This window comes from Phyllopteryx taeniolatus, chromosome 18 (assembly GCF_024500385.1).
Source record: "Phyllopteryx taeniolatus isolate TA_2022b chromosome 18, UOR_Ptae_1.2, whole genome shotgun sequence".
Taxonomy (NCBI): domain Eukaryota; kingdom Metazoa; phylum Chordata; class Actinopteri; order Syngnathiformes; family Syngnathidae; genus Phyllopteryx; species Phyllopteryx taeniolatus.
This window is the reverse complement of record NC_084519.1, coordinates 467,681-491,222: the sequence shown is the minus strand read 5'-3', so window position 1 is coordinate 491,222 and position 23,542 is coordinate 467,681. Positions and strand designations below refer to the sequence as shown.

General features: G+C 43.6%; 1 protein-coding gene and 1 long non-coding RNA gene across 7 annotated transcripts in view; one reads left to right on the top strand and one right to left on the bottom strand.

Moving 5' to 3' along the window:
* The window catches only part of bach2b (BTB and CNC homology 1, basic leucine zipper transcription factor 2b), a 92,434-nt gene that overhangs the window by 54,634 nt on the left and 14,258 nt on the right, over positions 1–23,542 (bottom strand). Inside the window, exon 1 of one of the 6 annotated variants that reach the window (XM_061753725.1) lies at positions 780–4,138. The exons of the other annotated variants lie outside the window; for them this stretch is intronic. The gene's annotated coding sequence lies outside the window, so the exon portion shown is untranslated. Of the gene's footprint in view, positions 1–779; positions 4,139–23,542 lie in introns of those variants that run through there. 6 annotated transcript variants of the gene reach the window in all.
* On the top strand, positions 15–23,036 carry LOC133468169 (uncharacterized). Its single transcript, XR_009785424.1, has 4 exons — positions 15–886; positions 4,455–4,580; positions 13,706–13,781; positions 22,914–23,036. It is a non-coding gene; the product is annotated as an uncharacterized LOC133468169 (long non-coding RNA).

The window sequence follows — 23,542 nt, the reverse complement described above, 5'->3', positions numbered from 1 at the left end:
TGGACTACCATGAAATGAGTGTATTTGCAGTGCCGTGAGAAAAGTATTAGCCCCCTTCACAAATTGCTAGATTTTTGCACCGTTTTCCAACTTTAACCTTGAAGATAATTAAGCAAATGTAATTATCAGAAAAATAGTAAATCGTTTCTTCTTTTTTTTTTTTACATAAATGAACTCACCATTTAAAAACAGCATTTTAAGTTCACTTGGGTTTAATTTGTCTGATATTTAAAATCCTTTCATTTAAATCATCAATAACTTTGGAAATGGGATTTTCAAGCATGGCTTTTTACTACAGAGCCCCTAAAGGAATATGGGCACAAATATACAAATTCAAACATTTGTTTCTCATTTGTACGAGAACGTTTTACGTGCACACGGGAAAGTGACGTCACGCGTCCCGGCGTTCAGCACCTAAACAAAAGAACGGCGTGTCGCAAGAATGAACACGAGTGGAACCACCTGCATAGCTGTTGTGCGCCAATATGTCCGCGGGAAAAAGGAGCCTTTTTTGGCGCACTCCCGCGAGAAGAACACACGTGGATGACAGGGTTTGAAGTTAGCCACTAGCTAACAAAAGAAGAGCGAGCGGCGAGAGCCCGCCGACAACGGATTCCAGCCGTGTCGTGAACACTTCATATTAAGAGCGCCTTCTAAGCTATGATTTTCGGATAGGACAAGACATAAACCAAACGTCATCGGTTTGAAGTTTCGGACAGCATGCGACCATATTACCATTCATTTCCCATCAAGTCTTGAAACGCACATATTTGCATTACCTCAAAAAGGTGTCGGCGCAGAGGCAGCCATCTTGCTATTCCCCTCTTTGCCGCGACGACTTTCTACCGTCTCCCACCGAGTGTCGGAAGGTGGCCGACCGAGCGAGGTACGTGTGTGTTTGTTTGTATGACAGCATGCAAGATTATTTTCGGCCCCTGCCTGCTTTAAATGCGGCTTGTATGAATCATGACTTCCCACATAGTAGCTCAGTCAGTGAGTGGGGTGAGTCATATTGCTGTCTTATATGGTAACACAATGCACATGTTATCTATAGACTGGAGTGACTGCTTGGCCTCTGTGGTCTGAGATAGCAATAAAACACATTGAATGAAGCTATTATTAGTAAAGTATGAAGTTCATCTGATCTTGATTGAACAATGTTCCCCCTAAAAAAGACTCGACTCACTAGATGATCATTTTATTTCGGGATTCCCCCCAGCAAACTGGTATGAGTCAACGTGGCCTTGGTTTTTTTTCTTCTTCCCACTTTCACTTGCAGATGACACAGCTTCAGCCTAAAATCATCGCAGTCCCGATGAAGAAATACAAACAAATCTAACATTTTAAAAAAACGGACAAAAAATGAAACAACACGGAAAAGCACAAACACGATCTTACATTGAAAAAAAGGGTCCTTTGAAGTATTTGCCCTATAAACAAGAGAACAATCGGTTTTTAGGGTTATTATGACAACGGTTGATGAGACACGGGACTTTAAAATGAAAGTGTTAAAGGCTGGTGTGAAACTGAGAAAAACAACCACCACATTCATAAAAAAAAGGCAAATGGAAAGTTTTCTCGTATCGTTGACGCAGAGGCATCACCCACGTTCAAATGCCGCATGTGTATATTACACGCATGTGTTGCTGTGTGACGATGTTCCGGCAGACAAGTGTTTGCCAAACTTTCGTGAGCCGCGACACCCGTTTTAAATTTGGCCCTGACTGCTTAATCGGCTGATTGTTTTTTAACACATTAGAACATAAGAAAAATAATGATGACATTCAAACAAAAATGTTTCATTGTTGTAAGTGATAAGGGAACAATTGTTTTTCAGATTTGACTTACTAGATATATATCTTTCATTCGTCGGGTATCCTGATTCTCCGATCGCAACCGGACTGACTTGTCTTAGGAGACGTTTTGCCTCTCATCTGAGCGGGCTTGATCAATTCATGCAACAAGGCTGAGTTAGGACCCACTAGCCAGCGTTTGTGTGGCAAACTCAGCTATCAATGCTCCAACTAATGCCTCCATCAGACTAGAGGATTTAAACCCCGATATTGGCCCGATTAGCCATCGCAGCCGATTTCCGAGATCGGGCCCGACATATTTTGTCGAGAATGACGAAACCTCTTGTCGTGCGACATAATCCACGACCGACGATTTGGCCCTTCGATGCCACAATGAAAAGTATAGCACGTTTGATTTCCGGGGATATCTTCCGTGTAGCATAGTGTAGTATCCACGACAACTCTCTTGATGTTTCTCTCCAATGAGTTAATGCGCTCGGTGAAGGGTTGCACTTCTTGGGTTTCGATTTCAACCTGTGTGTCATCCACATATCTGCACTAGCGGCTTGGAGCCGGTCCCTTAAAGGAGTTGAGAGCTCTCCTTTCCAGGGATACTGGGGAGTTATTATTTCACCCAATAATGCAGGTGAAATGTTTTTTCCACTTCTGCTACGTCAACTCTTGCTTTGATTTTATCGGTGACGCTGTACTTTTTGCCTTGGCAGCAGTCCGAGTTAGGGAAGCCCAGACTTCCCCGTTTCCAGCCTCCTACTCTAGTTCCCCAGGAGCGACAGGGAGGTGTTCCCCCCCCTAGCCGTGAGACATGAAGGTGGATCTTACGTCTCTCTCTCGGGAAGTTGTTCTGCCGCTGCCATATTCAGGAGAAACTCGTTTGTCTTAAATGCGTATGGATCAGCAAGCATCGAATCGAGGAGGAGGCGAATTGAGCAACAAGTGTTTCCTTTGCAGATGTCATAAAAATAGGCGTCTATGAACTTGATCATAAACAGAGCCGACATGAAAAGAAATTGTTCATCTTTTGTTTTTGTCATTCCTGGTATGCGTATTTTGTTGAGCATTTGTTTTATTTGGGAAAGTATTTAAGAATGAAATGACAATTACACCAGCTCATGGTTACTCACAGTGAAGGTGTGTCAATATTTTTATTATTTTTTTTTTTAATTTTGCCACATCAGGAAAATATATATTTTTTTTTTTACGATTTTACAGTTCTTACATTCCACGTAATGAGATTTTTACACAGAAACGGTTGTTTAATTTGTTTGTGTTAGCCCTAACAAAGCCACGGTTGTAGTATAAATATGTTGTTTTCAATGTGTCAGTTTGAAATGTGTAATTATTATCACTAGCACAGTAGGACTCCAGGTTGGGCTGCCCTGTGAATGTTTTCCTGTTAGTTTTCATACAAGTGTGTGTGAGAACGTGTACTTGTTTTTGTAGTACCATTCTCGGCAGACTCCGTTTCTTCTTCTTCTTTAGATGACGATGAGACCAGATTTTCTCACCAATTTATGAAGAAATTGAATTCCCAAGGGTTCACATACACTTACTTTTTCCTCCCACAGTATGTTGCAGACTTCACCGATTATTAAGACCTGCAATTTGTCACGCTAAAGGCCCATTTATGCTCTATGCAGGAAACGAAAAAGGATACAGATGGAGCCTTTCATGCATATTCTGTGTTCATTTCATGTGTATTTTGGGCGAGCTGAATGTTCCCATTAATGCAGTGGACACATGGAAGGACGTTCAGATCCTATTGTTAGCACACTAGACTAATGTAGGCAACAATGTCGATACAAATTAAACCGGCATGAAGTTGGCCGGGACCCCCCGCACCTCCCGACAACAGCGTGGTGTCGTCTGGATAGATTATCAGCCAAGGAAAGATTTTTTGTTTCAATGTAATGTCTTCATGGATTGAATTTAGAATCCGTTTTTATCGGCCACGTATGTTACAAAACACAAGGAATTTGTCTCCGGTAGTTGGAGCCACTATAGTACGACACGGTTCAATGTCCTGCCCGAGGACACTTCGACACGCGGACTGTCGCAGCCGGGATTCGAACCGGAGACCCTTCGCTCACTGGACGACCTGCTCTACCTACCGAGCGCACAAATAACGTAGAAGTGTACCCACGGAGATGTAAGTCAACTCTACGAAGTTGATGGCAAGAGGGAAGAAGCAATTGGAAGGTCTCCTGGTTTTAGTTTGCGTTGTTCCATAGCACCTGCCTGAGGGAAGGAGTTAGAAGGGGTGGTGACCAGGGTCGGAGGTTCCAAGAAGATTTTGCATGCCCGTGTCTTACTTCTGGCAGTGTGCAGGTGTGTACAGCTCATATTCCCCCCCCCCCCCCCCCCCCCCCCCCTATTATATAAACCCTATTACGACCAACCCCAGGGGCACACTGACCAGAGCCATAAATAGGGAGACTCCGCACGTAAACATTTAAAACCAAACCTTTTGGATAAAAGGTGTAATGAGAGACAGTCTCGTTGCCTTGATTCAACCTTTGGAGAGTCATACATTAGCTTAATCAATGTAAAAAAACAACAACAACAAAACTATCATGAAATCAACGTTTGCATTAACCTTATGTTAAAAATGCACTGATTTTACAGAAATTCAAATTCATATAGGAGCAAAGGAGCAGGTGAACAGCAAACAATCCATCGATGACAATATTTGACAAGCGAAGGCATCGTGCCAATGGAGGAGCTGAGCATAGAGCGCTTCCAGAAAAGTGTGTCCAGTGCACCAGTGAGGTAAGTTTGAATAACCTTCCAAACATTTTAAAGCTTCTTTGAATAATTATTTACAATAATCTTGTACTGTACTGGTGTTTCTAGGCCACAAAAAAAGTGCTTTAATTTAACGGACTGCCCCTTTGCCCGATGAATCCATTAAATCGAGGTTCCGCTGTACCATATTTCCAAATCACACAAACATTACTGGATCAAGTCAAGTGCAAAAGTGCAAAAACCAACAACAAACGTAGTTTCAGGTGTACACAGATGAAACCAAGTGTGGTTTAGTGGCTTTTGGATCATAGTATTGATGATATAATTCAACGTGAGAAGATAAAGTCTTTATCACAATGCATTGTGTGCACAATCAGAATGTGGACTTAGCACCTTAACAACCAGTCAGCAAGATGATGACTAACCCAAATCATTTCACTCAGATTTGAGCCACTGGCAAATAGATGGACCAACCTGGAAAATGCCATTAAGTCAAGCTCATTAAATATCAGACACCGAAAACAAAATGTGTACCATGCTTTTTAAAACCAAGAAATGATTGAGAACAAATTGCGGTGACACGGTGGACACATTTTGATTGAGAAATAATTGCATGGTAGGGGAAACCGGTCAGCACACCTGCCTCACAGTTCTGAGGACCCGCGTTCAAATCCCACCTGTGTGGACTTTGCATGTTTTCCCTGTGACTGTGTGGGTTTTTGTCCAGGAACTCCGGTTTCCTCCCACATCCCAAAAACATGCATGGGAGGTTAATTGAATACTCTGAATTGCCCGTAGGTGTGAATGTGAGTGCGAATGGTTGTTTGTTTATATGTGCTCTGCGATTGGCTGGCAACCAGTTCAGGGTGGACCCCGCCTTTCGCCCAGAGTGAGCTGTTGTAACTGAGCCAGGTTAGTAGGTCACCTTGCTCACCTTGCCTTTTCAGGTCTGTTTTTTTTTTTTTTTGTATAGGATTGTGATCAGGGCTTTGCAATGGCCACTCCAAAACATTGACTTTGTTATCCTTAAGCCACTTTGAAACCAGTTTGCCAGTATGCGTCCAAGCTTGAACTCCCTGGCTGATGTCTTGAGGTGTTGCTCAGTATTTGTGCACCAGTCCCTCCTGAAGCAAAACACCCCATAACATGATGCTGCCACCCCCGCATTTCAAAGTGGTGATAGTGTTCTCAGGCTCGCAAGCTTCCTTCTTATTCCTCCGATCATAATGATGCTCATTGTGGCCAAACAGTTCAATTTGATCTTTTGGAGTAATGTCTTCTTCCTGGCACAGTGGCCTTTCAGTCGATCTCGGTACCGTACTCGTTTCACTGTGGATAATGACGCACTCTCACCAGCTTCAGCCAGCATCTTCACAAGGTCTTTTGCTTTGGTTCTCGGGTTGCTATGCACATTTGGGACCAAAGCACGTTCATTTTGGAGACCCAGAACCCGTCTCCTTCCTGAGCAGTATGATGGCTGAACCTCTGTTTGACCAGATGACCGCGGCACCTTCAGGCATGTCGAAATTGCATCCAAGAATGAAGCAGATTGGTGCAAGTCCACAATTCTGTTTTCGATATCCATCCATCCATGTTCCGTACCGCTTATCCTCGCTAGGGTCGCGGGTGTGCTGGAGCCTATCCTAGCAGACTCCGGTCGAGAGGCGGGCTACACCCTGAACTGGTCGGCAGCCAATCGCAGGGCACATACTGTATAAACAAACAACTATTCACACACACATTCGCACCCATGGACAATTGATAGTTTCCAATTAACCTACCGCGCATGGTTTTGGGATGTGGGAGGAAACTGGAGTACCCGGAGAAATCCTAGATGGATATTACATTTCATTGAATTGAGCTTCTACTGAGATTGAAGATTTTTATTTTGACAATTCGATAGTAAAATAAAGATGTGAACTCATCCTAACATTTAGGCCTGGCCGACAGGAAAGAGTTGTTTATTCAATGTTGTGTGGGTCATACTTGAGAATCATTTCTCTTTCTTGTGTTTAGTGAATAACGCTGAAGATGACAAACTTCCTCCTGGGAAAAAAAAACACAAGCAAAATCGCAATCGCAATATTTGTTTAAAAAGAAGGAAACAAACAAACAAACAAATCCCAATTAAGAGTATTTAATTGAATTTGAGCCCTGCCCCAGATTGATGACGAGGTAGTTTTAATTGGGCCCACGTCGTTAAAGCTTATCAGCTTCCCAGTGACAAGGACTGGCTGAGTGCGGCTAAATGTTTAGCCACATCAACACATGTGATCTTGTGGCTAACTGCGGACGTGTGGCTAGGAGATTTTGATACTGTTTAGCCACATCGGCGAAGAGGTTTCATGAGGTTCCACTGGCAAGCCTGTGTGAGCTGGATGGATTATCCCGCCAAGTGATCACGGAGACAGATTTCAAAAGATTTGTAAATAATAATTGCGAGACATTTTCTGCATCGTAAAGCCGAGTTTATCGCCAGGGTTGTACTCCACAAAGCCCCCGCAATAAATGAAATCAGTGATGTAGTGCCGTGTATATATATATTCCAATGCCAATTTGTGAAACTGCACGGTATTTTCTTTGTCCACTTGAGGTGGCCATCCACACACACACACACAACACGAGCACATTCCTTTTAGGCGTGTCCAACTTTTAACGATGTGAACAATAGGCCATGCGGACATGGATTTCCTTGGTTAACCATTTGCACTACTCCTCACACTCACGGTCTTGGCAATGTAGTGTGCAAAATGCATTATTAGGACCCTGAATTCACCTGTGGTGATGTTTTAAACTATTGTTTAAATTGTTGAAAATCAAGCTAAACTTTGCTCCTGCATTGCATTTGTTCCTGTCAATCTTGTTATGAGTGTGTGCATTCGCTATTCGCGAGGTTAAAATTGCTACTTTTTACAAATTTATTGACTAAAACTCCGACTGTTGCTTGTGTTTTAAACGGCTCGGGTACTCCGCTGAGAACATTAGCCCAATTGACTTTTTGTAAGTCATTGCTGCCATATTGAAATCAACTGACCTATCAAAGATGTGCAGGCGAACGATTGCACGACACTGACTTCAAAATCAACGAAGCACTGATGAACCAGCGATAAATGAACCGTGACATAGCGAGGGATTACGTACGCAGACTGATGGTTGTCTTCAGCTCATGCAAAATGAGAGCAAAAACAAGTGGCGCGTGGATATTTGAATCGAAGGAAAAATCACGGTCAGGATGCCGCTATTTGTGGAGGAGACACACATTGACTAAAATGACATACTGGGTGATATGCTGTGGCCGGATGTTGGCTTTTCTTGCAGCACCCAGTTCTTGGAACGTATGCAAATCTCCACTTTTCAACGCATCGGGCGCTGCGCAACTCGGACACAGCGGACGCCACACCGTTGGCCATCCTTTATCACGCCGCCATTTCCCGGCTAAGGTTAGCCTCTACGCTCACCCAAATCCTGGCAGACTTGCCAGTGATTTTAGGCACCGGGTGCAATTTCTGAGGAGGCTATTTTGACCTGCTTAATCCTAAATTGTTTTATAATGTCACAGACAGGCCAGATTAAAAATACAAAATAAACAAAATGCTTCATCTTAGTCAAGTGGTTTTATGTCTGAACTGTCATTACTTTCGCACAGTAAACTTTCATGAGGGATAAGGGCATAATCAACCGTAAAGATCATGCATGATGTTTCAGGGACACAACTGGGATTGGGGGGATTGGGGGGGGGGGGGGGGGGGGGGGCAAAGCAGCGAGTGTGAAAAACAAGACCTTTTCAACAGCGTGCATGTAATTATCCTATTAAATCCCAACACTTCTGGAAGTGACACAACCACGACATGCAGCTAATCTCTCTGAGCTGACCTGACGCAAACGGTATGGACGTCCCTCTGGCCTTTATCAGCCTTCGGTCTGGAATCATACTGATAATATTGTGAGGCGGCGCGTCATCTTAATTGCTAGCCTTCTAACGGCCACAAAGAAGTGGCTATTGTGAGGCGACGGGAAGTCCAAAAATAAACAAGGAAAAAAGGGCTCTTGCCTTGATTTGGGATGGGAATTTCAACCCTCCTTGAAAACAACAACTGAACACAACACATTTGGCAGGTTCTCTCTGATGTTTGTTAGAAAAGATCGAATGCAAATTATCGGAACTTAATTTCCGCTTCGGTTAAGGATAACACATTGGCAGTTCTGCACCGCAACGGACGAGATTTTGAATAAACAACACCAATACAACAAAGCCGAATACACTTGACAATCACAATGAAGAAAATGGATTGCTTTTGATTGCTTTTTTGTGTAGCTAACGACACGATTGCTTACAAGTTCAACATGCCTTTCAAACAGAGTTGCTGTTTCCTTTTCTGCAATGAAGACACGCCTGCCACTGATAACACTGCTTGGCTTAGGCTAGTTATTTCATTGACAGAATTAGCATTACGTTTGGATCTCTCGGCGCTGTTGTTTATATTCTTTTTGTGTTGGTTTTGTTGTCATGACAACAAAGATCAATTGAAAATTGAAGTCCTTGAAATGTAGAATCACGACTTGTAATTGACTGAGGATCTATTCCCCGCGTTAGATGTTGTAGATGTTTGGTCTGGGACCTAAGGTGGAGCAGTTTGGAACTGCTTGAACAAATGTACAGTAGACCGGGCATGGTGTAACTTGGCTTGGGGCCTCAGGGGAGGTGATCGAGGAATCACCCGAAATGTAAGAGCATTTGTAATTTGTCAAGGGTTCAATCTTCACTAGTGGATATTTGGTCTGGGAAAAAGAACCTTCTAGATCTGTGGGCACACAACTAATTGGGAACCTTTTTGCTTAACTCTGTTCAAGAACACAGATTTTTCACAACACGCAGAGGTGCTTTGCATTGCGTCCTTCTTACAAATTGAACTTTGTGCGTGATGTTCTTTTCCTCTTGCTTGACATTTCCCAAATCCCAAAGTCAAATCCCAGCGTTTGGGCTAGCAGCAAATAGAAGCTTAATTCGGTACAATTCAACCTAAACTGCCCATCCGCCAACACTGCCAGCATCCACTTTGCACGAATGCCGTTGAGGATATTTGTCCAGTATTGAAGTCGATACCCATTGGGCCAAATTCCGTCCGGTATGAACCGCTTTTTGATTGTCCAGAATGGTTTTTGTTTTTTTGTTTTTTGCTGAACCAACTCCGACGAGCTTCTTTGGTTCCGTATGATCGCCACGACTTCTGCGAATTGCACCTCCTACAGCATGAATGTTTGGTTCCTGTATGCCCTTCATGTGGCAAGCTCTCCAAATCATCCGCTATGAAAACCCGCTTGTTCTGTCGGCCCACAAGTTTTTCCAGCCTTAAGTGAACTAATAGCGTTTTCAACCTCTTCATTCAGGATACATGGAACTGGATCTGGTTTGTATACAATTCTTTTAACTCGTTGTACGAGTTCTTGGCGGATGTGACATTTCGTTCCATCTGCCGTTTTCAAACCAAAAACGATTTTCTTGTGACAAATGAATGCGCGTTTAACGTTTTTTTTATTCCATGTCCAGCTTCAAGCATTTTCTAAACAAGCCAAAGGTTGTAAGTTCTCAGTTCTTCTCGTATCTTTCTATCCGAATTGTCTTGCACAGTTCAACATACTCAATTTTGTTGATATTTCTTCATTTCCCGTCGCTTTTTCATTAAGTCGAAAGTAGCTTTGGATATTCTGGTTGTCGTCTTTCTCGTTGATGGCGCTACTTTGTAAGCAGTTTGAACAATGCCGTTTACAATTTCGCCGTTGTTTGTTGACAAATCCGCCTTCGAGCGTTAGAAGAACTTTAAAGCGATTAGCCAAACTTGTCGCTTCTTTCTTGAATTAAGTTTCGATCGGTAAGCTTGCTCTTTAGAAGTTCCTTTCATTCAAGTTGCCAGTTGATTTGCACTTTGACTCGAAGCAATCTGTGGTCACTTCCAATGTCCAATTTGTTTAGGGCGGCGCAATCCGTAAATATCCCTTTGTCGTTGGACAGGAAGTAGCCTATGATGCTCGTGTTACCTCTGGGGCTTTTCCATGACCGCTTTCTGTTCCATTTCTTGTTAAAGAACACATTGATAAAGGATGAGCCTTCTCGTTCAGAAGATTCTATTAAGCGTTCTCCTCTTTCATCTCGTGATCCAATTCTGTGGGATCCAACTGATTTATGCCAATCCTGGCATTAAAGTCACCCATGACTATTGGAAATTTAAGCTTGGATTGACTATAAAGGCGGGATAAATCTTCGCCAAACGCTTCCACCTCATCCTCGGTGCGGCTGATGGTCGGCGCGTATATTTGTATCAACTGAAGCGAGTGACGCTTTCTAATAGCGATGACACACGTGGCGATTCTGTCGGAAACCCTTTTGACGCAGGTAACGGAATTGGCGATACGTTTGTTTGTAATAAAACCAACTCCACCGTTGCATCCGCTTTCTGATCATCTGTAATAAAATAGATGGCCATTAGCAAGAGTCAACCTAGCGTCATCTTTGCGACGTATTTCACAAAGTCCAATTATATCCCATTTGATGGCTCATGTTGTAGCTCTTCTAGTCCAGAATCATCCTTTAGTGTCCCAAAAATACGATTTTGTGCCTGATGTCTTTTTTGCTACTTCTAAAGATGCTCCTTTGGTTTGAGCGAAAATGTGTGTCGGAGTAACCGTATTCTGGTTGAGCATAGCCAAGTCCGTTGTCCGTAAGCAGACATAACAAGGCCGGTGACTCTCGGCACCCTCCGCCGCCAAGCTTGTCTGCCCGCTGCCGTAGGCCTCCGGGGAAGGAGGGCTGTGTTTTTCTTGTGCTGCCATGACGCAGGTAAATAGGCCCTAATCTGCCACGCTGGCCCAATGCGTGTTGGCAGATTGGCCAAATTTAGTAGTAGTAGTAGTTTTACCTACAGTTAAGCCCCTAAGCGACGACGACGACGACGACAACACACACACACACACACACACACCATGTGGAACACCATGTTGACCTAATGACAAATATGCACAATTTACACAATGTGATAAACCACATAAGTGAAAATTCCCCCCCAAAAAAGACCTAAATTATAAAGATGAAACTCTGTTCCAATTTCCGAAGTGTAGCGCTAAGTCTAACCTTTTCCAAATCTCAATGATGACAAGGTGGTGCTTCTGTCATGCTTCAGTCAGACTACAGCAGAATGGCACATGACCAAGAGCAAATCACAAGCGTCACCTTTGGAAGGAGGACGTGATATGGAAAGAAAAAGAAAAAAAAAAAAAAGAGCATTTGCAGTTATTTTTCAAATGTATCTAAAATTGTGGTCATGGAAATTTCCAAGCGCAACTCATTTAATTACACATTTCCTCCCTGTAATGTAAGTAATTACAATTACATACATTTTCTTTTTGTATTAAAACTTTCAGGATGCCAAAACGATGATGAACAGGACAACTACATGGTCCAAGATGAACGTGTTGGCACTGATCTCTTCTTTTTAGCAAAGTGCAACCTAAATAGTTTTGTTCGGCTGTTAGGTCAAACAGAAAGGAGGATCTGTATCCCTTTTATGCCGGAACAGTTTTACTGTGCCACAGTAGATTTTTTAAGCTGCCACTGTGGTCAGTTAGACAGAACAAAGTTTTAAAGGGGAGTGCCAGTTATAAGATAACTAAATAATATAGGAAGAGAATCCAACAAGAAACAGGACATTAGCTGTAATAAAGATGAGGAAAGTAAATCAATATGTATATGCCTATGACAATGACGCATTAGACTCCAGTGTTGTATGGGGCAGCAGTGCTACACACTGTGAAGGAAGGACAGGACAACGTAGGACAGGACTGGACAGGACAGGACAAGGAAGGGAAGGGGAAGCATGCAGGACAGACGTAGAGGACCTGGCTGTACAACGGAAGTGTGATGCGAGTGGCTATGTAAATTCCACACATTTTGAAAAATCGAGTGCAAGTGAGGGGATACCCAGGAAGTTCGCGCAGTTATGTTATTGATCGCAACGAGTGAGCGGCCCCCGCAGCAAGCCAACAAGTCCCATCCGTATCGGAGGACGCACGCGACTGAATTGACACCGTCTCGCGCATTCACACTAACCTTCAGGAGTGACATGTACTTGTTGCGCCTGTACTATGGGGACTGAGGACCCCGCCCAGCCGAGAAGTTTGATCATATTACTCCGATACCGGCCAACTTAACTTACATTGGCTACCAGTCCGCTTTAGTTACACTTCTACGATACGATCTGAAACGATTCAGTGGTTGGAAATCGATTCGGCAAATGTTTGGCCAAAAATTCATCTAGTGTGACTGTGAAATAAATACCTACATACTGGACAGTGCAGGTGAAATGTCTCAGATTGTTTTTTGTAAGGGAATCGGGTAAGAAGTAATTATGCTCATCAAATCTGAAGTTTTTCCAGATCTACTTTCCTTTTTTTGTCTTATTGTGTACTGTATGCATGCGTTTTCTAAAAAAAGTTCATCGATGAATTGATTTCCTGATGTACTTGAATTTCTTTGCATTAAAGCGTCTGCCTCACAGTTCTGTGGACCGGGGTTCAATCCCCGGCCCCGCCTGTGTGGATTGAAACCAACAGACAATCAGCCTGCTATCGGTTTCATGCGCTGTTGGCTGAAATGAAACATGAAGGGGCTGGGGGGCTAACATCCTTAATGTTTGCCTCTTTATTATGTCTCGAAACTGTCGGTATACTGCTATGTTTGTTTAAAAGCTTTCAAACTGTCAAAAGGTGTTGCTTTTTTTGTTCTTATTTGGTGCACAACAGGCTAGCTGAAAAGACTTTTCAGACTAACTAGTGGAGAGCTTTCAAAGAAAACTGAGGGCATCACAAAAGTGCCGTTAATGAGCATCACAAGTGCAACTTGTTTATATAAAAACAAAAACAAAAAAAACATAAGTACTGTCATTCGAGTGAATTCTGCCCTTATAGTTCATAGTTTGATTTCTGAAACTTCACCAGTTGAGCTTGTTTAAAACACGTATAGCCGACCTGGAATTCAAATGAATTCTGCCTTTTTATTTTATTTTATGACTTAATTCAAGAATGTCTGCCTTTTTCAAAAAAAAAGATGAAACTTGTATTTATTGACTAAAAAGTGTGCTTTGTTTTCATTCTATTAGATGAGGTCCAAAAGATCGAGAGCGTTTGCCTGGATTTGAAAGTGAATTCCACTTTAGTCTGTGGTCTGAGGACATTGTGAGTCCCACACACACAATCCACCTCACACATGACACAATCCTTATTGTCCAACACTAACTGACCACTGAACAATGCACAATACTAGTATTCATCCCCAACATTGACAAATGGAGGAGAAAATCATTTATATTCTTTGCGAATATTTTGATTCAAACTGAGCAGTGCTAATTGCTCAAATAAGCTCTTTTCTATTTTAGCATAATCAACACCAAGAGTTTCCTTTTGTAGTTGGATTCCCTGCTTTCCAGCTTAATCGAGCTTTCACAAAGGCAGCGTAGCGAAGCAACGAACAAGGTCTTCAGATGAACAGAGTGGCAGGGCAGTGTTGGGAAAGTTTGTTTTCGACAAGAACTAGTTCCCACTTCAGTTCATAGTTCACAATTCCCAAAATTAACGAGTTCATAGTTCTTTTTTTTTTCCAATTGTCCAGAAGATCATATAGTGTCTATTTATTGTGATATATATATATATATATTTAAGTAGCGAAGTTGCTGTATCTACCTCTACTTGTAATCAATACCTCAGTCAAATCGAATTCATTTAATATAATTCAAAAAACCTTTTGGCATCTATTATTGTCACGTAACAGAATTAAACAAATATGTACAGTTGCGCTCCTAAGTTTACATGCCCTGGCATGTCGTTGGAATTTGTAAAATATTGGCATTTCAAAACATATTTCTGAACAAGGACCATCGCATCTCACTCGTTCGGGTCCGCTTACAACACTGGCGGCGGGCACTCGCAATAAGAACGGCCAATTGTTTACTGTCACTTGGCACAAAGTGTGCAAACTAACCTCGGGACTGAATAGCCATCAGTGGCCTATTGCCTGTTCTGATCAATTTCCATTACAATGTGTATTCTGTAGTCTGCCTGTCAATCTATAGCCATTTTACAATAAGTCAGTACACAATTACGATGAACACTAATAGTCTGCAATTATCTACATTTATATTCTAAAAGGTTTTCACCTTGGAAGTCTGCCAAGGATGCCATTTTTGCCCAGTCTCTTCCTTATCGTTGTGTCATGAACACTGACTTTAACTGAGGCAAGGGAGGCCTGCAGTTCTTTAGAGGTTGTCCTGAGTTCCTTTGTGGTCTCGTGGATGAGTCATTGCTGTTCTCTTGGGGTAATCTTTGTAGGTCGGCCACTCCTATGAAGGTTCACCACTGTTCCATGTTTTGTCCATGTGAGGATAATGGCTCTCCCTATGGTTTGTTGGAATCCTAAAGTTTTAGAAATGGCTTTTGTAACCCTTTCCAGACTGATAGATGTACTTGATCTACTTGATGTTGGGCCACTCACAATGACAAAGCCTGTATTATTATGTCCTTTCTTTTGCTCCCTACCCCTGTCCTGTCCTGTCCTGTCCTGTCCATTGCCAACCTGTCCTGTTTGTTAATATTCTGCATGACCATGAAGCTCAGGGGTGTCAAACTCTTTTTTTTGTCTCCGGCCGCTTTGTAGTTATAATTTCCCTCAGGGGGTCTTTAGAAGAGTGAAACCATATAAATGTTGAATCATCACCAAAATAAATGCTTACCATTACACAACAAATTGAGGGATCACTACTTTTGAAATCAGAAGACAAGGATAATAGTTTCTTCAAGTATTGTTTAAGTGACTGTAGAAGAAGGGTTTGGTAACAGAAACATGCAGTATCTCAAAATTATTGTTTATTATTATTATGACAATTTGGAATTTGGGTACAGAGTTTGGCAAAACTCACGGAAGTTGACGAGCATGATTTACATAAAATGATGTGGCGGGCTGCATCTGCCTTGAGTTTGACACCTATGATGTAGGTGTAAAAACAAGTTCATCCGCGAGTTACCGTATTTTCCGCACTATAAGGCGCACTTAAAAGCCTTTAATTTCCCCCAAAATCCACGGTGCGCCTTTTAACCCAGTGCGCCTTATGTGTGCCCAAATCTGTAAAAATGCGATTTTGGCTTCATTGACTGTCGGAGCATTTCCCGCCGACATAGGGACGTAATACGTACAACTACGTACGCTGGCAGCGATAAAGCAATTCGAGAACATTACGTAAAGCTACGTACAGTACGTACGCTTGCCTCCGGTAGGTATACTGTACTATCGGTATGCTGCTAAACAACATTTGTTTGACTAAGGATCCCCGAAAATGGCATCGGCGAAGAGACGTGCGTACGAGGCACAATTCAAACTACAGGCTCCCAGTTACGCGGTTGTAAATGGGAATAGAGCAGCCCCGAGAGAATTCAAAATCAAGGAATCTATGGTTCGGAAGTGGAGGAAGCAGGAGAATGAACTGTGCCAATTTAAGAAGACAAAACAGAGTTTCCGCGGGAACAAGGCGAGGTGGCCAGAGTTGGAAGACCAACTTGAACAACGGATCCTTGAACAAAGAACAGCCGAGAGAAGCGTCTCTACAGTCAACCATTCGACTGAAGGCAATAACGATAGCACAAGACACTTTCAAGGGGAACACCGTGAACCGGTTGCCAGCCAATCGCAGGGCACATACGAACAAACAAGCATTCGCACTCACATTCACACCTACGGGCAATTTAGAGTTGTCAATTAACCTAGCACGCGTGTTTTGGGGATGTGGGAGGAAACCGGAGTGCCCGGAGAAAACCCACGCAAGCACGGGGAGAACATGCAAACTCAACACAGGCGGGGCCGTGGATTTGAACCCCGGTCCCCAGAACTGTGAGGCAGATGTGCAAACGTCGTCCACCGTGCCGGCACATTCCATATCATTCAACACTATTCTATATCATCCATTCTCAATACTGCTTATCCTGTTCAGGGTCGCGGGCGGTGGAGCCTATCCCGGCTGACTTGAGGCGAAAGGCGGACTGCACCGGTCGCAAGGCACACAGTCTATATCAGTCCATATCAATCAATATCGTTCCACATTGTTCCATAATAATTTCAGCATTCACACGCAATTCGAGTTCTTACTATTGTCGTCACTTAATCCATATTGTACTGAGCAGCCAGGAAAGAGACTTGTACGACTTTCCACATTCTTCAAAATAACAATCTGGACCCAATCAGAGAGCACAAATGACAGATGCAGCACATATGCTCTGTTGGAACATGGGACATCAAACCTAATTAAGAAAACCAGCATTTTTTTTTGAGCAAATGCAACAGGTACATTTGTTTTTTTCAATGCTCATTCTAGTTCCTTCAGGAGAAATTCAACTCGCACTCTGCTGTATATATTTTGTGTTGCACATTTAACACATAGACCCAAATCACATTTACGCAGGCATGGAAGGAAGATGTTAGAGTGAACTCGGGGGTTGGGGAAAGTGCCTTGCTCAAATGCACCTCTACAGTAGCCAAGAAGCGGACTCATCCCCCCAAGAACAAGTTACACTGTTTCCGTGTTGTCCGCAGCGGGATTCAAACTGTGGCCCTTACAGTCGAGCCGCCCACTTAACCTCACCCCTGAGACAACGGCAAGATCATTTGTCAGAGAGACGTTGGGCCACACATCATCACAGCTATCCCTTCCAGCCGAACAAAAGAACAAAATGGCAAGGGTTGACACATGATGCAGTACAGCAAGGTTCAAAATAGACTCACAGTTGACTGATAGGGCACTTGATTGGGGAGGCTCAGAACTATTAGGCTTGTATGTGGCCTGAAAGCTGAGAACTGAGACAATCAATCAATTATTCTCACACGCATTGAAGCAAAGCGTGCGCTGTTGTGACAATGCACAGGGACTCGTGCTCCGTGAAAAAGCATCGAAGAGCATGAGTCCACCTTGTGTGGTTCGGGGATTGTGCTTTTCTGCATTTCTGTGGAACTGCGTGGACAAGGAAACTTGTGAGAAAATATATCATTTGACTCAGTGGATTAGATTGGCTCAAGATGGAGTCATTGCTTCCCGGGCTCCAAGAAGAAACAGGAGTAAAGAAGCAAAAAGCAATGAAGGCATCTTGCAGTCTTCAGTCTTATTGTTCTCTGCCAAATATGAACACATTGAAGGGAGAGCAGCACATTCATGCAGCTCTGACAGATTGAAACACATTCCAGGGGTCTGATGGGAATAGTTTCTCCCACCCTGTGTCAGAAGGGCAGGGTTCTTGCCTCGAGAGTGACTTGAACAATGGTCTCTTTCATTGCCTTGACAAGCCTCCAGATGCATCATGGGTAGGAGACAGAGAAACACCCCGGTACAGTTCAGAATGAACGCATCCGAGAGGACTGGCGCAAACCCAAGCAACATGTAAATGTTCTTACAGACGTGTGCGTAATGTATCGGTACTTTGTATACTGCTGTGAAAGTCCGGATCCGAGTACGGGCAAAAAAAAGCAGCCGGCATCCCACAAGTTGCGTTGGCGTGAGTTACATTGTCATAATTGAACGTTTCCTTGGTCATACGTACTTACTCACTTACTAAGTCATATTGACTTGAAGGGAAATTAGCACGATGTTCCAAAAGGAAACCTTTCCAATAACACAAAACAACGCAGCAAACATCATGTAGGATGAGCTGTGGGCATGCCACACTTCCAGTGGTACATTGGCATAGTTATGCTTTGTCATCATTTTAAAAGTGGTTGTGGGGTCTTGACCTTCAACAAGTCGAGGACGTCCAGTCCTGTCGAGGAAAAACGATCAACGGCGAGCTGGTTTCATAGCATGACGCACAGGCACAATTAGAGAACGTCACGTGGTCTAGAGCTAAGCACTGGGACAACTTGTATCCCCATACCACTGTGAAAAGCAACAACAAAAAGAGAGCGACCCAGAGCAAGATAAGAGGTATAAAAAAATGATATATGGATGTATGAATGGTGATCTGACTTTCTAAACAAATATCATGACTATGATGTCTGTGAAGGAAATGTAAGGAGACTGGAAGACATCCACTCCATTTAGGTAAAGATGTCCAAGGGGAGGAGATTGTAGTGTTCTTGTCTCCCATCCAAAGGCCTGTTGTACAATTTGGTTCTGTGTAAAATCGACTTCTGTGGCTATACGAGCACCTGCAAAGGAAGTCAGTGGGAAAGCTACATTTCCTTTGCACTCAGCTCTACATGCAAGCAGTTTATAAGAAACCTGGTTGCATAACAGAAAGGAAACCATGCATAAATGTTGTTACTGTCATTGCAAGGATTGTAAATTAAGTGCCCAACCATATAGTGTCAGTGGCAGAAAGGGACAAAGGCACCATATACTGTATATTACACACGCTCCTTCCTCCAAAGGTAAAAAGTGCGGCAATTACTGTAGGCTGAAAACATTTCGGTTTGACACCAAAAGATCAACATCCTCAAGCAAAAATTTAGCAAGGTGGGAAGCGGGAGCACAATGTGACTGTGACTCTGGCTAATAGGTCCTCCTGGGTCAAAACATGCAAATTGAGATATTCATATATTCCAATGCTACATTTAATACCCTTCGAAATGATATATCATACATGGAAGTACCTAAAAAACACAAATGTACAGCAATTTTAATGTCGCCAAGTTGGAATCCCTAGTTTGGAGAAAAACGTGTTTGAAGTTTTGGTACGTACATCACTGATGTCCGGCGCCACTGCCTTGGCAACACGTGTGTAGTTCCAGACGCAAGACACGTCGCCAGTAACACAAAACACACTTGAGGTAAGATGTATTTTGTTCAAGTTGTGGGTATAGTTTGATGTGCAATTTGCACGCTATACTGGTAGAACTGGGTTTATAAACTTGCTAGCTTCTGTAGCGAACAGGGACTACAGTTTGTAGATAATTGGCCTTCGTTCTGGAGGACTCCCTGCTTGATGAGGGCGGAGGGGTAGGCGCTCTCCCTCTTTCAAGAAACATAGACTACTGTTTGAGCTTTCCGTGACAGTACACACTAGAGCAAGCTGGGCCACAGGTGATTAGCAAGCTTGTTAGATTAGATGTGGAGTCTTTAAGGTTAAGGCTATCTAGCACTATGCTGGACTCTTAACAACACACACAGTCCTATCTGTAGATTAGAGCGACATACGACACATTCTGATCCACCGCCCACTAATGCATTGCAGAGTGGTATGCTTTCTACTGAGGGAGTACTGTGTCATGAGTTTTAAGCACTCTTCTAAAAACTATCAGATTCCAGATCAGATTAATCCTTCGCCTCGCCCACAGCAACCCGAAATATAATACAGGTTCTCGACGACGCAATCTTATTAATATTACTACTTTGAATACTCTGAGGGCAAATAGAACCAATCAGCCCACTTTAATGAAAATCAGTCTAATGAATATTGGATCACTTTCCTCAAAACCTTTGCTAGTCAATGATAGTATCAGAGACTACAATCTTAATATGATTGGTCTTCATAAGAAGTTTTGTGAATTCACATGTTGCGCGTCCTATTAAGAAGGAAGGGCTGTCGCCCTCATCTCCGAATCCATTTTCAACCTTAGCATTAGCCCAAACATTGGCTTTAAAACATTCGGACTTCAGCTCTGCGTTCAACACCATCATCCCTGAACTCCTTTCCTCCAAGCTTCTCCAACTCAGCGTCTCGCCTGCCAACTGCCAGTGGATTTACAGCTTTCTGACAGGCAGGACACAGCAGGTGAGGCTGGGACAGACCACCTCATCCACACGCAGCATCAGCATTGGGGCACCCCAAGGTTGTGTCCTCTCTCCGCTGCTCTTCTCTCTCTACACGAACGACAGCACCTCGACACAAACTCCTGGCACAAACTGTCAAACTACTGAAGTTTGCAGATGACACCAATGTCATCGGCCTCATGAAAGACGGTGGTGAGTCTGCATATCGACAGGAAGTGGAGCGGCTGGAGCTGTGGTGCAGCCTACACAACCTGGAGCTGAACACGCTCAAGACTGTAGAGATGATGATCAAGGACTTTGTGTCCAGACGTGCACTCGGGAGTTTGACGATCGACTTTGTGGTCATCGGACTTGCAGCCGCATGTATTGGACACTCGGGTAAAGAGAGGGGCGGAGCTGTCAACTGATCACCACCTGGTGGTGAGCTGGCTCCGATGGTGGGGGAAGATGCCGGTCCGACGTGGCAGGCCCAAACGTATTGTGAGGGTCTGCTGGGAACGTCTGGCAGAATCCCCGTGTCAGAAGGCGTTTCAACTCCCACCTCCGACAGAACTTTGTTCATGTTCCTGTGGAGGAGTTCAAGTATCTTGGGGTCTTGTTAACGAGTGAGGCAAGAATGGAACGGGAGATCGACAGGCGGATCGGCGCGGCATCTGCAGTGATGCGGACTTTGTATCGATCCGTTGTGGTAAAGAAGGAGCTAAGGCGAAGCTCTCGATTTACCGGTCGATCTACGTTCCTACCCTCACCTATGGTCACGAGCTGTGGGTCGTGATCGAAAGAACAAGATCCCGGATACAAGCGGCCGAAATGAGTTTCCTCCGCAGGGTGTCCGGGCTCTCCCTTAGAGATAGGGCGAGAAGCTTGGTCATACGGGAGGATATCACAATAGAGCCGCTGCTCCTCCACATCAAAAGGAGCCAGATGAGGTGGCTGGGGCATCTATTTAGGATGCCTCCCGGACACCTCCCTGGTGAGGTTTTCCGGGCACATCCCACCGGGAGGAGACCCCGGGGACGACCCAGGACACGCTGGAGAGACTACGTCCTTCGGCTGGCCTAGGAACGCCTCAGGTCCCCCCGGAAAAGCTGGATGAAGTGGCTGGGGAGAGGGAAGTCTGGGCGTCCCTGCTAAAGCTACTGCCCCCGCGACCCGACCTCGGATAAGCGGTAGAAAATGGATGGATGGATGGATGGACAATTTAAACATTTTCAACATAAAGCGATATTTAATCCTTAAAATGGATGTTATATGCTGCAAACTGCATTTCATTACGATATTTTGATAAGATTTTATGGTTTTCTTTTTTTGTGGTGTGTTCTCTCTTAACGGCACGGTGGACGACTGGTTAGAGTCCGCCTCACAGTTCTGGGGACCGGGGTTCGATCCCCGGCCCCGCCTGTGTGGAGTTTGCGTGTTCTCCCCGTGCCTGCGTGGCTTTTCTCCGGGCACTCCGCTTTCCTCCCACATCCCAAAAAACATGCGTGGTAGGTTAATTGACAACTCTAAATTGCCCGTAGGTGTGTATGTGAGTACGAATGGAACATTCACTTATTTGGGTTGACATATGAAGCGATAAAGACTACATTTTACACATTTGTCACTAGGTCAACGTGGTATGATATGGTGGCTTTCCACATGGGGTATACATATTACAAATTACACAAAGTACAAGACTTGTCGACAATAGAATGTTTATGGTGGATAAAGGCACACAGGCGCCTTACTGCAATTCTTAGCTGATATTGGCATACAGTCAGCAAAGATACATTTTCTCAATTTCAAACCCCAACTTTTTATGCATTTAATTTAGTAATGTTTTGATTATCAGTCTCAAAGATCATACAAATGTATTAGTATAATGCGGATAATGGTTTCGACCATATTGACTCTGTGCTGATGAAACAACGATCAATGCGCTGAAAAAAATACTGTCTAGGTATGGCAGGGCATGTTTAAGTAAGAAATGAAGTCAACGGTAGCAGCACAATTGACCGAAATTATTCTCAGAATTTTATGGGCAGTCGAGTATAGTTGAGGATGCATGCGTGGCCTATCCATTTTTGAGATTGTCTTTGCAGGCACTCCAATGGACCGGATCCATTCAGGTCTACCTACCAAAGCCAGGTTTGTTAAGGTATCGCACAGCCTCGTGAATAATCACCTCTAAGAAAGAGGATTCACTGAGCATACACTTTTAGCTACAATCAGTGCTGGTAACTGCACTTCGATAGGTCAAAAAGCAGACCAATCATCTGTTGTCTAGACGGACGCGCGCACACTTTCGTATCTCGGCGGAAGAACAGAAGAAGAAGACGACTTCTCTGTGGCTTAGCATTACTTGCTATAATGATTGTGTTCAACATGTGTATCGATGCTCCCTCCCACTTTGACAGTTGACACCATTTGGTACCTCGTGAGACGCGACACCTCTGACGAGCTTCTTTGGTTGCACGAGACCTCTGGCAATTTCACCTCCTGCAGTATGAATGTTTGGTTTCTTTACACCCTTCAAGCGACACGCTCTCAAAATGGCTCTCACTTCTATGTTTGTTTTTTCATGCAGCTGCAAACCCAGATGTAGTGCCTTCCCCACATCCCAAGTCGTCATCACTCTTTCCTCGCACATTCACTTCTTTTATCTGTCCAAAGCGCCTTCGAGTTTCTTGATTCTGGCTGGTTCATGGGACTCGGTTGGCAGGCTTACTTATATCGTATTGCACTTATGTGCGTCGCCTCTACGTCTGTCCAGTATACGTGTGTGGCCCCAATTGACCCTGTAACAGTCTCCTCTCCTACTTGTGACCGACGCTTTCCTAAACTTTTTCCTCATGCTGACCGTTTGGATGACATGACAGAGCCTGGCTCGGGTTCTTCGGTCTAGCCTTTTTATGTGACTGAATTACATCCTGTCTATGAAGGATTTTCTTAAACCTACATTATAGTGTGAAACTGGATGTGGTCCATGTCATCTCTTTATATAGTAATTTTTCATTTTGTTTGATTGACTGATTTGTTATGGCAAAAGGAAAACTATAACCTATACTGTATTTTAAAATGTAAATACTCCTTCGTTCTTGTGTGGCCTTTTTCAAATGTACGTAGTAGCTTCGTGTTTGATGCAACATGTCGTAACTAGGACAGCAATGATGTACAACATGCGACAGCAATTACGTAACTAACCCGAGTTGTGTT